The following is a 14,534-nucleotide window of genomic DNA, read 5'->3' as shown; positions in this document are numbered from 1 at the left end:
AGATTTCATCATCACGTCAAGTGCAGCGTCTATCATAAGGAATGAATTATTGCTAATTAATTTGACATTCTTTATTTATGCCTCAAATGACGTCACAGGTGGTGAATTCTCATCCAACTCTATTCCATTACGTTTCCGCGGCAATATTGAAACAGGAGATGCGTCCAGTTCGCCGATTAGCAAAAGAAGCGAGTGCCTGAATTTAGCTAGTATTTATACCAAAGCATTTAAACATATTTCGTAAAATATCAATTGTGGCAGATATACGACTTATTAAACTTAATTTTAAACACGCAATTATTGACAACTAAAATAAAACAAGAACCGACAGGACATTCAACGAATACCTACCATTTATCGAGACATATTTTTACCGGTGGCAATCTAGTGTTTATTTTTATGTCCCTATCTTGTACCCGTTTGTACCGTTATCCCGTTAAGATGTGAGAAAACCAACAGATGCACAACAATTTTACATTGAATGGAGTTTAAGATAAGAAATACGACTACAATCTTATGTGCTTCGTTTAATACATCTGTTGTCTTGTAAATATGTCAGAGTACAGTTAGTCTATTGATATGTATTTAATAGGCGTCAGCTCTTTTGACGGTGCTACGTGAATTAATATAGATAAATTAAAAGGGCGTCGGTAAGGATGTGTATGGTCGGGTTGTCTTTGTTTTTAAATGTCACTTATCCATGGCCTAACAGGTAAGGCGCCCAGTTTATCCGTCAAATCTTAAGGCATGTCTACAATTTCTAAGTAAATGCCTTTAGAAAACGCTATTATGAAATAATATTTGTCATCGTACCCCAAATTTTCAGATTTATTTAATACTAGCGAACTGCTCCGGCATCGCTCGGGTGTTTAACAAAAATTTCAACGATATTTCACGTTATTTTATTTTTTTAAATAAAAGCACGCGTATATTGGGAATATTTTAGGAATTTTTTTTACACCTTGGGTTATATTATTGAAGTTTTACTAAGGATCGCTAATTATTTTCAAAAAAGCCTATGTCACTTGGAAATAGTGTAGCTTCCAAACAGTGAAAGAATTTTTGAAATCGGTTTAGTAGTTTCGGAGCCTATCCAATACAAACAAACAAACAAATTTTTCCTCTTTATAATATTAGTATAGATTATAGATTGGGGTTGAGCATATTATTCATACAAACAGGTATTATCACTTTACTGCTTATTTAAGCCGCATAACATTCCTTTTTGTTTATTATTGAATACAGAACACTATTGCTCAAATGTGTAAAACAGTACGTAACAACTGCTCTAAAAATTAATTTGAATAGGTACATGCCGAAATTGCTCTCCGCAATTTGCGTGATGTGCGCGTGAACTGTAGAATGGTGATAATTGACCTTTACAAGTTCTGAGTCGTGACCCTTAGAGGTCATCAGTTTGTATTACGTTACACCCGTGACACAATAAAGTAGGGAATGTATTGTCGCCTCCTTTCCAATGAGTTTTCTTCTCTCTTTGTCGCCAGTATGACAGCACTACAGTCGTACCGTGGTGTGGTTGTCATCACATTGACACGCTCAGTTTTAGGTTCGTAGCGTGCGTGCAGTGAATATTGGATTATTAAAATATTATTTTTTGTATTTCAGCATTATCTTCGTTTCTGAAAATCGAATGTATGAACAGTAGGTAAGTTTTTGACATTAATACATGACAATGTCGTATCGTAGCTCTCAATATATGTTTATCTTCTTCTAAGCTCGCTTTTATTATATAAATTCCATATTGAAATAAATGGACCGTTTATTTTGAAAGTGGTGTAAGTCGATTTTCTTTTGTTTCGAGAAAATTAAAGGTTACTATATTTGTTGATTTAAAAATACAAGCAAATCATATCATGAGGTCTGGCTATGCCACCTACCTCTGTCAATTTGACTTACACCACTTTCATAATCGATGATTATGCAATTCCATTTACCGACCGATTTTAAGTTGTACAAAACATGGGATTTTTTTGAGAAATTAAACACGGACTAGTTATATATAAAAAATTTACATTAAATTAAGCATGAATTACGTGATAGCTCGTTTTTCTCAAAAACTTACACCACTTTCAAAATAAACGATCCAAATCTAAAAACCCCTTCTTTTGACGTACGCGATTTCTGCACGCTAAATTTTCAGTACAGCGTACTACCTACGATTTTCAGACTTACCAATTCAGAATATTAAGATGCAAAAATTTTTAAAAGGCTTCTTTCGATTTTTCTAGAAAACTCTTTTCAATTTGATAGACGAATAAATTTTCCCGAAACTTGTGACGTGCCTGTTATCCAGTATGACCGATTGAGAAACAAGCTAACGTTAGGCGTAAAAGATGTTCATTGGTGCTCACAATCAACAATCAACACGCTGTCTAAGTCTATAATGACGTCAATTTGTTGATTTGAACCAAAAAAATAATTATTGAGCGCAGGCCAATAAAAAGTGTTTTTTCTCGCAATGTTATTAGTTGTTTTTAAGGCTGTGTTATTTATTTTATTTATTTATTTATTTATTTATTTATTTATTTATGTACACACAGAAAAGAAGACATAGTACACAGTAATAGGAAAATTATTTATTTAAGCATATCTATCGTGGGCTTTCATAAAAGACCTGTCATCCCTGAAAACCAGATTCCCCGGATCTCCTGTTCACCCTTAATTGCGACACAACATGTACAACGACACCTGTCGATTAACATTTTCTATTTTTCCTTTCGTGAGAAAAAAAATCGCTTCACCTGTGTTTACAAAACTTATTAAAATTCTATGTGTGTCATATGTGAATTAATTAGCTCTCTTATATTTCTATTCTAGTCGTTTCGTTGCTGTTAGACGCAGGTGGTCACTGTAGGGATACTTTATAATGATTGCTTCGGCTAATTAAGCTATTTGCGGGTTGGAGGAAATTATTACGGCTTGATTTATGAAGACAAAGCTGGCAGGTCGAAACTAATTAGTTAATTATTCGAAGCCCTTTTACGTACTTTATCGCACTTGATAGACAAACAAGCTCAGTTCAGCTGGTGTTAAGTGGTACTAAAACCCATACACAACAAGATGTCGACAGTTGTCCAACCTTATCAGGTTCGCTGTGCTATATTTTTCATAATGCTTTCCACCCAGAATATTATAGTTCAGATGCGACCACTCTTTGGCGACAAGTACTGTCGCGGGTACCCAAATCCATTTTAAATATACATATGTGTTGTTTTCAGATAAAACTAGAAAACAATTAGCTACTACCCAGTGCAGTATCATTTGATAGTTTTGCATGGGTCAATCAATCATATTGTCATGTCTATCATTAACATGTCTTATCATCGCCTGTCTACCACCTGTCTGCAACGCATAATGCGCTACGAAGTCGTCGTGGCCTAACGGATAAGACGTCCGGTGCATTCGTGTTGAAGCGATGCACCGGTGTTCGAATCCCGCAGGCGGGTACCGATTTTTCTAATGAAATACGTACTCAACAAATGTTCACGATTGACTTCCACGGTGAAGGAATAACATCGTGTAATAAAAATGAAACCCGCAAAATTATATTTGCGTAATTACTGGTGGTAGGACCTCTTGTGAGTCCGCACGGTTAGGTACCACCGCCCCGCCTATTTCTGCCGTGAAGCAGTAATGCGTTTCGGTTTGAAGGGTGGTGCAGCCGTTGTGACTATACTGAGACCTTAGAACTATATCTCAAGGTGTGTGGCGCATTTACGTTGTAGATGTCTATGGGCTCCAGTAACCACTTAACATCAGGTGGGCTGTGAGCTCGTCCACACATCTAAGCAATAAAAAAAAAAAAAAAAATACTTTGGCCGCGTTGCGCGCAAATGTGTAGATAACTTGGATCGTCTGGAAAATGAGAAGGAAAACGTCCTAGAGGCCGGAGCCCCAAACGTTGGTCCGACCAGATCTCCGAGCAAACCAACGGACCACTTGGCGCTGCACTACACCAGGCAACTGACTGGAACCGATGGCGGCTGGCATTGGACAAGCTGAAACGGAGTCACGATCCTCAGTAATGAGGGCGCGATGGAGAAGAAGAAGATGAATCATTATCATCCTGTATCTCTTCACTGCTATCCCACCACAATGAACGGTCCTTTGCCTTCCACATCCAATATGCTCCTGCATATTGCCGTCATCGGACCACCGAGCAGCGAGAAACTTATTGCTGAGTTTACCGGTACATGCTCTCCAGCTCAGAATGAGTCTGCTCCATCGACCATCGATTCTGCGACACGTATGTCGCCTATTGCCGCTTCACCTCGGTAATTTTTAGGTCGGTTACTTTGATTCTTCGACAGATTTCCTTACTTTTGATTCGCGATCTATCAACTCGGAGCATACCCGTTTCCATAGCTGAGTGATTTAGAACGTACGGACCAGAGCTACTGTCAATGTCCACGTTGAGGTCGATCGTTGATGTCTAAGAGCTCCAGTAACCACTTTATACCAGATAGTCAGTAAGCTCTTTCACCTATCCACAGCGAAAACAAATCTAATAACATAACCCTCATAAGTTTTAGCAAACTCAAAATATTTTTCTTCCTCTATGACTATGATGATGTTACTGGTGGTAGGACCACTTGTGAGTCCGCACGGGTAGGTAACACCACTCCGCCTATTTCTGCCGTGAAGCAGTAATGCGTTTCGGTTTGAAAGGTGGGGTAGCCGTTGTAGCTATACTGAGACCTTAGAACTTATATCTCAAGGTGGGTGGCGCATTTACGTTGTAGATGTCTATGGGCTCCAGTAACCACTTAACACCAGTTGAGCTCGTCTACCTACCTAAGCAATAAAAAAAATATTGTTATTCATTTTAAAAAAAAACGCGATTAAATTAACGTTTTTTATTAAAGCAATCCTGTACAACAATGGAGTATGAACTTTTCTCAGTGATGTTATCTTGAAAATTTCCGGCCTTTATTCTGAAACGAGCGTCTTCCGCAGTCACGCGGAAAATACATTCTTTAGACGTCCAGGATATTTTACAAGAATTATGAAAATGTTTGTTTGATATTATCTTGGATTTTTTTCCTTTATAGAGCCTATCAAATTGGATTGGTTTTGTATTTTAGATTCGACCAAGAAGATTCGTAAAAGTCTTATAGTACAATCACAACGAATATTTACAGCTTTTTTTTTTATTGCCTGGATGTGTGGACGAGCTCACAGCCCACCTGGTATTAAGTGGTTACTGGAACCCATAGACATCTACAACGTAAATGCGCCACACACTTTGAGATATAAGTTCTAAGGTCTCAATATAGTTACAACGGTTACCCCACCCTTCAAACCGAAACGCATTACTGCTTAACAGCAGAAATAGGCGGGATGGTGGTACATATCTTATACAGCTACATATCTTATACCTTTAAACGACCTTTAAACTAGCAATTCTTGTATACTAATATATGTATATGTATATAATCTGAAACACGGAAACTGCTCCAACGATTTTCATAAAATTTAGTATACAGGGAATTTCGGGGGCGATAAATCGATCTAGCTACGATTTATTTTCAGAAAATGTTGTTTTATTCATGTTTTCAATAAGCAACTCTTTCCGACATCTATTGGCGAATAATAATACTATTTTTCTTAATTGAGGGCAACTAACCGCTTTAAAGACACAGCAAGATGGCGTTATCAAAAAAAAAAAACATCATCTAGTTATATTTTTATTCAATAAATCAGGTTTTATTCAATAAATCAGCTTTGTAGAGCATATATTCAATCCGATTGTCAGTGGCTACCGTGGCTAACTTGTATCAATTTGGTTTGTTGCACCAATATACCCCGCACAAAAGAAACTCACCTTCTCACTAGTAGGTATAAGCAAAGCGAAAACGTGACATGTGCGAGAAAGACGTAATTCTAAACCAATAAATGTCATTGACGTCACAAAATACTCACTAAAACAGCCTTTCTCAAAGTGGGCGATAACGCCCCCTTGTGGGCGCTGCAGGCTTAAAAGGGGGCGTTGTGTAGAGGCTTGGGAGGCGATTTCATCTAGGACGACTCTTTGACAGCGACTGAGCTCTCTGAAAAAATGGGGGCGCTAAAAAATAATTTATTCTCAAAGTGGGCAGTAGACAAAGTAAGTTTGGGAACTCCTGCACTAAAACAATCTAAATAAACGCTAGTTCCTAATAGTGTACTATTTACACCTTCGCGAGCTGTAGACGTAATAAAAATTAATTTTACGGCTTAATATCCTTATTTTATTTCGATTAAATTATTTCAGACTTCTCGAATACGTAAAATCTTTCATAGCCACGGACTATTACGAGTAACACTCGTCGATATTTGAATAATATGCTAACTATCATTAATTTGTTGCTTAAAAACATTTCTCGATCTTCATTGTACACAGAACTGATAGTATCTTGAGCTGTGGCAGTTTGCTTGGCTCTAGTTTTTATAAGAGGATCCCAGATGTTAGATAAGCGCAAAGCATCTTCTTTATTAAAATTAGACTATATCTTTATATATATATTTCTTCTGTGCGTGTGTTTGCCACTGAACTCCTCCTAAACGGCTGGACCGATTTGATTGTTTTTTTTTGTATGCGTTTGGGTGGAACCTTGGATGGTTTAGATTCACAAATCAACCCGGCAGATGGCACTGCAGTCGGTATCTAGGTTATTTATCTTTACTAGAAATAATTTATATGGCAAAACAACGTTTGCCGGGCCAGATAGTTTTTTTACACGCTTTATTTTTACACGCTTCACTTGTATGTATGTTTGTAGAAGCGTGGGGGTGCATGGTTTATAAATATTTTTCTGACAGATATGAGTAGAAGAATTATTATTTCAATAATATCTTAAAAAGCAACACACGCTTTTTTTTACAATAAAATATATATTTTTTACACTATTGTCAATTTAAATTTATTAAAATTTATTTTCTATTTTTTAGTTGAATTTAATAGAAAGCGTGTTTTTTTAGTTTTTTTAAACTATGATTTATTTTATATATCAATATGTAGTTTTTAGTTTTTTTAAACTATGATTTATTTTATATATCAATAGCCCCGTGTACCGTACGAGTACGTAACTTCACGTTTGTTAACTAATTCTCTTTATAAATCACATCAAACAGCACATTTTAATGACAAAGCTGATATTCGAGTATGACATTTCCCATTTTCAATCGATTGTGTCATTAAGATATGAGTATCTTAAGCGTTACGACATGAAGTTCAATGACCAATCGATTAAATTGTAATTCGTTATTAATCATACCAACGAGCATTATAGGAATGTTGACTTTTTTTTCCCTACCTAAGCTGATAGCCTTGAGAGGCTACTTTAGCGTAACCTTAACTAGTGAGTGAGCTCACGGGGCTCAAACCTGATGACGTTGCTAACACAAACCCTAGGAAGAGCCGTGCCTCGCAGAATCTACCACCGGATCGGAAACGCGACCCGCTGAGAAGATCCGGCGAGAAACTCAGTGGGCTGTGTCTGTGGGATGTTGACTTGTATCGTTTTTACTTTTCAGCAGAGAACTAACATAATATGTTAGAAAATACCGAAAACAGAATGAATACGAAAATCAGTTCAAAATTAAATAAGTTGTTTTCACTTTAGTGGTAATTTTTATTCATAATTATATAACAATAACAGATTTTATAGTTAAATCGTTAATAAAATGCGAACATCTAAGAGAGAGCGAGATATCTAACGGCGCTTTCACACTTCGGGCTCAAAGTATCAATTGCTACGCCAATTTATCACAAACTCCGATGTTACTTTCTTAGAAAACTTCTTTAGGCATCTGCAGCTGTGTTTAAAATGAGAAAGACAACAAGAAAAACATTAAGAAAAAAAAATCAGCCGTATGTATTTTAAAGAAAAATGTTATATTATTCCGCGTCCAGGTCGTACTTTATTTTTATTTTCTGTACTAGTCAGTCGAGCGAAAAAGAAATCTATTTTGGAAGTTGATTTGCAAACAACTACTTTAACCTCTAGAAATGAGATTAGCTGATTTTTTTAAAAAAATTGCACGCACAAGCACGAAAATGTAAAAATATTATAAGTATACTAGCTGTACCCGTCCGCTTCGCTGGGCATTTAAAGTTAGCATTATTATTTCTCACCCCCACAAAGATTCTTATCATTAACGCCCCCGCAACTAGTGTAGGGAGTCCAACACTCATAAAAATATTAGCCTATCCATTAAGTACACGTATTTTCTACATGGATACCAAGTTTCAAGTTAATCGGATGCATGGTTCAGTAGTTATAACGGAACATCCGTAAAAACCACTGTAGATTTATATATTAAAAGTATATTTATTTCTCTTTTATCATAAAACAACGTCGCATCTAATTAAAACCAATCTAAAAAATGAAATATAAAATTCCATTCGATAAGTTATGCTCGCTACAAATATTCATGGAAAAATAACATTAGGAAAGGTGGTTGGTAGCCAGCGCGAGAGCCACAAAGGTGTTCGCACAATATGTTGTTGTTATGATACCAGTACATTGATCATGCTATGAAACTGGCCATAAATTACGGTTTTATTTTAGTCGAGCGCCGGCCGGAACTGCAGATGGCCGCCGCATCACATCCGGCGGCACAGTACGATTGACATCCTTCGATGAGGCTTTTGGGTTAGTGTATTAGACGTTTAGAATGGCGGATAATATTAAAAAGAAAAATTAACTAAATTTATTTTTGTGTGGTGCGGAGAAGAGCACCCATTGAGCTCATCAATGTCGTAGGCACAAGTGGCTGGTTACCGTTAAGCCTTCAGTCCTCGTTTGAAGAAGGACACGACGTAATCATCTCTATATATAAAAATGAATTGCTGTTCGTTAGTCACGCTAAAACTCGAGAACGGCTGGACCGATTTGGCTAATTTTGGTCTTGAATTATTCGTGGAAGTCCAGGGAAGGTTTAAAAGGTGAAAAAATATAAAAAAGCTCGGAATTATATAAAAACAAACAATTTTGTTTTTCCTTTGATGTGTCCCCTTGATGTGTCTTTTATTTATCGATTGAGGCACTACGAAGATGCCGGGTCAGATAGTTCTCAATAAAATCTAAAATGTTTTGTTACGAAAATAAAATACCAGTTTTACTTTACGAAATAAAAAAAAACATTTTTTATAACATTTAATCGAATGCCATTTTATTTATTTATTGCTTAGATGGCTGGACGAGCTCGCGGCCCATCTTATGTTAAGTGGTTACAGGAGCCCATAGACATCTACAACGTAAATGCCGCCACTCACCTTAAGATATAAGTTCTAAGGTCTCAGTATAGTTACAGCGGCTGACCCACCCTTCAAATCGAAACGCATTACTGCTTCACGGCAGAAATAGGCAGGGTGGTGGTACCTACCCGTGCTGACTCACAAGAGGTCCTACCACCAGTGAAAATTAATTAGAGCGCTTGTGTTCTTGAAAATCGCTATCGCTTCTACACTGTATTTCACGTTTAACATCCGTTAAACTGGCTGCTAAGCACAACAGGATCAAAACAACAACTAGAACCGCTAATTACAGACCATAGCTGTGCACGCTGTCTCCTTTTATGGTATGAAACAAACACCTGTTCGTTACATCTTTTCTATTCACGTTATTTGATATAAAAAGCTTAGAAAAATTAAGATATTAAGAAAATTTGTTGGAGTTTGACGTTGGCTTAAAGTTATTGACAGAAAATAATAAACTCTGTTTTCCCTACTAGTCAAAAATGAGCCGCTGTGCTTTTTTTTTTTTTGGTCAGGAGGAAATCGCCGGACTTACGCCCTTTTCTGGGGATACTGGGCGGGGTATGTCAGAGTCGAACTGACTAAAACCTCCTGTCGCTCAACAACCAACGTCCAAACCTCGCATGAGACAGAACTCATGACAAGGCAAAGGGGGGAAAGTGAAGCGTTTAGTGCGGAGCACATCTCTCCCATCACCCTCCCCCTCGGGACGCCGAACTGGCGGTCGTCGGCGCCACGACCACCAGCCCTCTCGGTCGGCAGACTGTCCGAAGCCCGCCTAGATGGCGCCGGTTAGAGTGGGTTACCCTACGGAATACCCCGCTGGGCCAGAACCAGCGTGGGTCGAGGATAGCCGGCCTTCCATCACCCGGATGCTCTTGCGTAAAACGCGTGCAGAGCAGCTTGCACGTCGTATTCTTAGGCCCCCCTCGCCGGTCCCCAGACCGACATGTGAGGGGGACCCGAAACACTTAGAGGGCCAGGGCTTGGGCGAGATCCGCCTCCCTGGCCCCCGCTCGACGGCGGCGGGATTGTGCGTCTCTCACGCGCCCCGCCGCCTCCTTCTGCGAGATGGTGCACTCGCAGAAGTCGAGCATCGCCTTCCACGACTCGTCGTCGCCGAGCATCGATGCCACAACACTTGGCAACGACAAGTCGGTTCCTATTTTTGCGACGAGGACACGGCGCCACCCCTCCCATGAGCCGCTGTGCTACCCGATTTTCGATTTCACTTTGATCTGTCTGCTACCAAGTTACGCAGGATAACCAGCTACGTACGTCAATCTGAAGATTTATCAAAAATTTCATGTAATGCAGTTCTGATCTTTCGGAGTCTATAGGGTGCATCACATATCTATATACGTAGACGTACATAAGTACACACATATATACGTATCCAGACGTCGACTTTTATATACATTGAAAAATTATTATATTAATGAAGGCAGTGCCCTGAAGCGTTGTATGAATTCATAGCTCTCTGTCACGCTTCGCCGCCTCATTCTTCTCGATAATGGGCACGTTTTCCGGCACTCGCCGCTATTGAACATCAAAGCCAGAATGGCCAGCAGTAACCAGTCTGATCCCGTATTTCAGCGACGAAGCCACTTCTCCAATCACTTTCTAATAAGAACTCCCTCTCATTTGTCTATGAACAGAAACAAACAAACAAATGAATTTAAACCAAAAAATTAATAACTGCCAACCCTACGGAGAAACTGTATAACAACAAACACTCAATTACAGCAATAAGTAAACAATAAAAAGTTCTCGCTCAAAGTTAAAATCAAGACAAACAAAACACAATGTTAATGATAGTTGAGGGTTGTTGTTCAGACGTGTTTCAATACACTCAGTACGAAATGGCTTGACATTTAAACGAAGCGAACTATTAGGGTACAGCCGAATTATTTATTTAATTACCATTATTTAAATAATTCTTTCTTGTATGCTCAAGATAGAACATAAAATGTTCGATAAAAAAATCTTATTCCGAGATCCTCCTAATTTCTGTCTCGAGATTGTTACGAAAGTAATTGCATGTCGGAGACGGTCATTAGTTTGGTAGCTAAACGAAACACAGCACAATTTCCGAGAGATGGCAGCACGATTGCGATATCGTCGGAACTCAGCTAATTTCGTGCTACGACAGAGCCTAGCCGATGGAGACGCCTAGACGTCATCACACTTACCAACCAGCCTTCTTGAATAGCTGTGCCTCGGTCCTAAGAACTGTCAATTGTTTTCGTTTGCTAACATCAAGAGAAGATTTCTAAATTGTTCTAAGACAACAAACGCGATTGGTGTACTAAATATTTCTTTTAGCTCGATCACCCTATTCGCCCCTATGATGTCTGACGATGGTGTTAATAATTGTGGCTTCTCTGACATGTATATTAAATTAATTATCTACATAAAAATAAATAGAACTCGTCGTGGCCTAACGGATAAGACGTCCGATGTATTCGTGTTGAGCGATGCACCGGTGTTCGAATCCCGCAGGCGGGTACCAATTTTTCTAATGAAATACGCACTCAATAAATGTTCACGATTGACTTCCACGGTGAAGGAATAACATCGTGTAATAAAAATGAAACCCGCAAAATTATAATTTGCATAATAACTGGTGGTAGGACCTCTTGTGAGTCTGCGCGAATGGGTACCACCACCCTGCCTATTTCTGCCGTGAAGTAGTAATGCGTTTCGGTTTGAAGGGTGGGGCAGCCGTTGTAACTATACTTGAGACCTTAGAACTTATATCTCAAGGTGGGTGGCGCATTTACGTTGTAGATGTCTATGGGCTCTAGTAACCACTTAACACCAGGTGGGCTGTGAGCTCGTCCACCCATCTAAGCAATAAAAAAAAAAAATTGGAATGAGTATGGAAAAATAGACTATTAAATTTCTTTTAATGATATTTGTTTGTACCCGAATTCACACCAATAACGATAGTTTATTTTCTTTTATTGTACCTATGCATTTTTATATGGAACCAACCAAATTAAAACGAATTCTATATTTACGTATTCATACGGAGAAATGTTACAGTACGATTTCCTGCGGGTCGCGAGAAATGCGGCCTTGCTTGGACATCGAACCTAAGCGCAGTCTGTTCACTTTCATAGCAAAAAGAAAACTTATCCGATTAAAGGTCCACGGAATGAGGAATCATTATCGGTATCTTAATTGCTCTGGGGGATATGAGAATTTTATTATTACTTTTAAAAGGAAAAATGTTTTTGTACTGTCCATGAAAAGTCTTCGTTGAATCACTGCTATTTTTATGGAATTAATTATAATCTATACTTCTATACTAATATTATAAAGTGGAAAGATTTGTTTGTTTGTTTGTATTGATTTGACAAATTCTTTCATTGTTTGGAAGCTACACTATTCCCGAGTGACATAGGCTATAATCTTTTTTGGAAAAATTAGGGATCCTTACTAAAACTGCAATAATGTAACCCAAAGTGTAAAAAAATACCTAAAATATTATTATGTAAATAATCGCTTGCCCTGCGAATACTATTGATGATAGAATAAAATAATGTACTACGGCTTTGTAGAACACATTATTATTTACAATAAGTGTCACGACAGCATATGTCTAAATATTGTAGTTATGCCGCAATAAGTGTTCTTTTATTAAAAAAAAATATCGTTCAAAATAAAACGTAAAAAAATATCGTTCAAATTTGTTCAAAATATCAACGTCAAATATCGTTGAAATGTTTCTTAAACACCCGAGCAGAGCCGGAGCGAGCCACTAGTAAATGATAATTTCCTTACAAATTGATATACATATTATAATCACAGCATCGAAGCGTTGACCAGGCGTCTTGCTTATCAGACCACAGAAACCTATTCCAATGAGAACCCATCCCATCAATGAAAACAGGTGGAATAACCAAGTTAGAACAAAACTACAAAGCAGATGCAGGCACCTAAATTAATTCTAAAGGTCAATACATACTTCACTTTACAAATACAGCTAGCTAATGTAATTAGGTAAAGGTTTGTACACATTCTTAAAGTACTATATAGTGTTTTCAAATTTATGCTTCAGACTTAGATAATTAAGGTTTGATATACTTTAAAAATTTATGTTTTGCTTCTATCGTCCCATTTGCTAGAGTGCAAGGGCAAACAAAACAATTACACTTACTTCTGTTTTAGCCATAGGAAAACAGTATCTAGCAGGATTTTATTTTACATTTTTCTGACCAGGCATTTTAATCTACTACCAAATAATTTATAAACTATGCATAATATTTAACTCTGAGTAAATATTAAAAGTGTCTTTGAAAATGTTGTGACATTAAATAGCATTTTGGCACCATACTCAACTACAATTGAAACACATGAAGTGTCTAGAAATAAATTTGTATTGCTATGTAGGATAATTTTACAAAAAAATGATAATAGCTTAATAGAACATTTCGTTAACATTAACCGTATTCTGTTACCAATGCTTTTTACAATTTGAAAACCATTAGTTATGCCTATTTGGTTCGAAAGTAATGTTTCGAGAATGTAAAATAAACTCGGAAACGTATCGTTCTTAAGTAATGTTTCATTTGTAAATTGATATAAAAACGTTGATATAAAAATTTATAATTGTTATTTGAGTTATTTTAATTTTTATTTAAATTCCACATTGTAGGATTTTTTTAATCTAATCCAAAAAGAACTTATATAAGGGATTCTTCAGTTGAATTATTACTTTTCCAATAATTCATTTAATTATTTTTTTAACGCTATGAACTATTTTTCTTTTCATAAAGTTTTACAAATGTGCAATTTTTTATATAAGAATAATTTTTATTTTATTTCATTAATTCTCAATACATTATTGTTTCTCTTTTCGACTTGTCGTTTCGCTCGTTTTTACTACGTAGCCATTATCAGTAATATCGGAAAATTATGAAATTTGTTTGGGTAGAAATCTATGTGTAGCTTAAAGATTAGCATAACTAAAAAATAAAAAATGTGCTTCGTAAACAATTTTTATTTATCGAATCTTCCCCTTAGATACTGCCATCTATTAGGTATCTGAATCCGACTGCCCGTCGGGTACAATATCCATATCATTCTTTAAGCATTTTTCTGGTTTTATTTTTTATTTTTTTGTTGCTTTGGTGGGAGGACGAGCTCACAGCCCACCTGGTGTTAAGTGGTCACTGGAGCCCATAGATGTCTATGGGCTACAACGTAAATGCGTCACACACCTTGAGATATAAGTTTTAAGGTCTCAAGTTAGTTAAAACGGCTA

General features: G+C 37.2%; 1 long non-coding RNA gene across 1 annotated transcript; it reads left to right on the top strand.

Annotated features, from left to right (window-relative positions):
* The first annotated feature begins 1,554 nt into the window (after window positions 1–1,554).
* On the top strand, window positions 1,555–14,266 carry LOC134198977 (uncharacterized). The gene is made up of 3 exons (XR_009973286.1): window positions 1,555–1,666; window positions 8,574–8,657; window positions 13,079–14,266. It is a non-coding gene; the product is annotated as an uncharacterized LOC134198977 (long non-coding RNA).
* The last annotated feature ends 268 nt before the right edge of the window (window positions 14,267–14,534 follow it).

Source organism: Bombyx mori, chromosome 5 (genome assembly GCF_030269925.1).
Source record: "Bombyx mori chromosome 5, ASM3026992v2".
In the NCBI taxonomy this organism is placed as follows: Eukaryota; Metazoa; Arthropoda; class Insecta; order Lepidoptera; family Bombycidae; genus Bombyx; species Bombyx mori.
The sequence above is the reverse complement of the archived record's forward strand: the minus strand, read 5'-3'. Positions and strand labels throughout refer to the sequence as shown.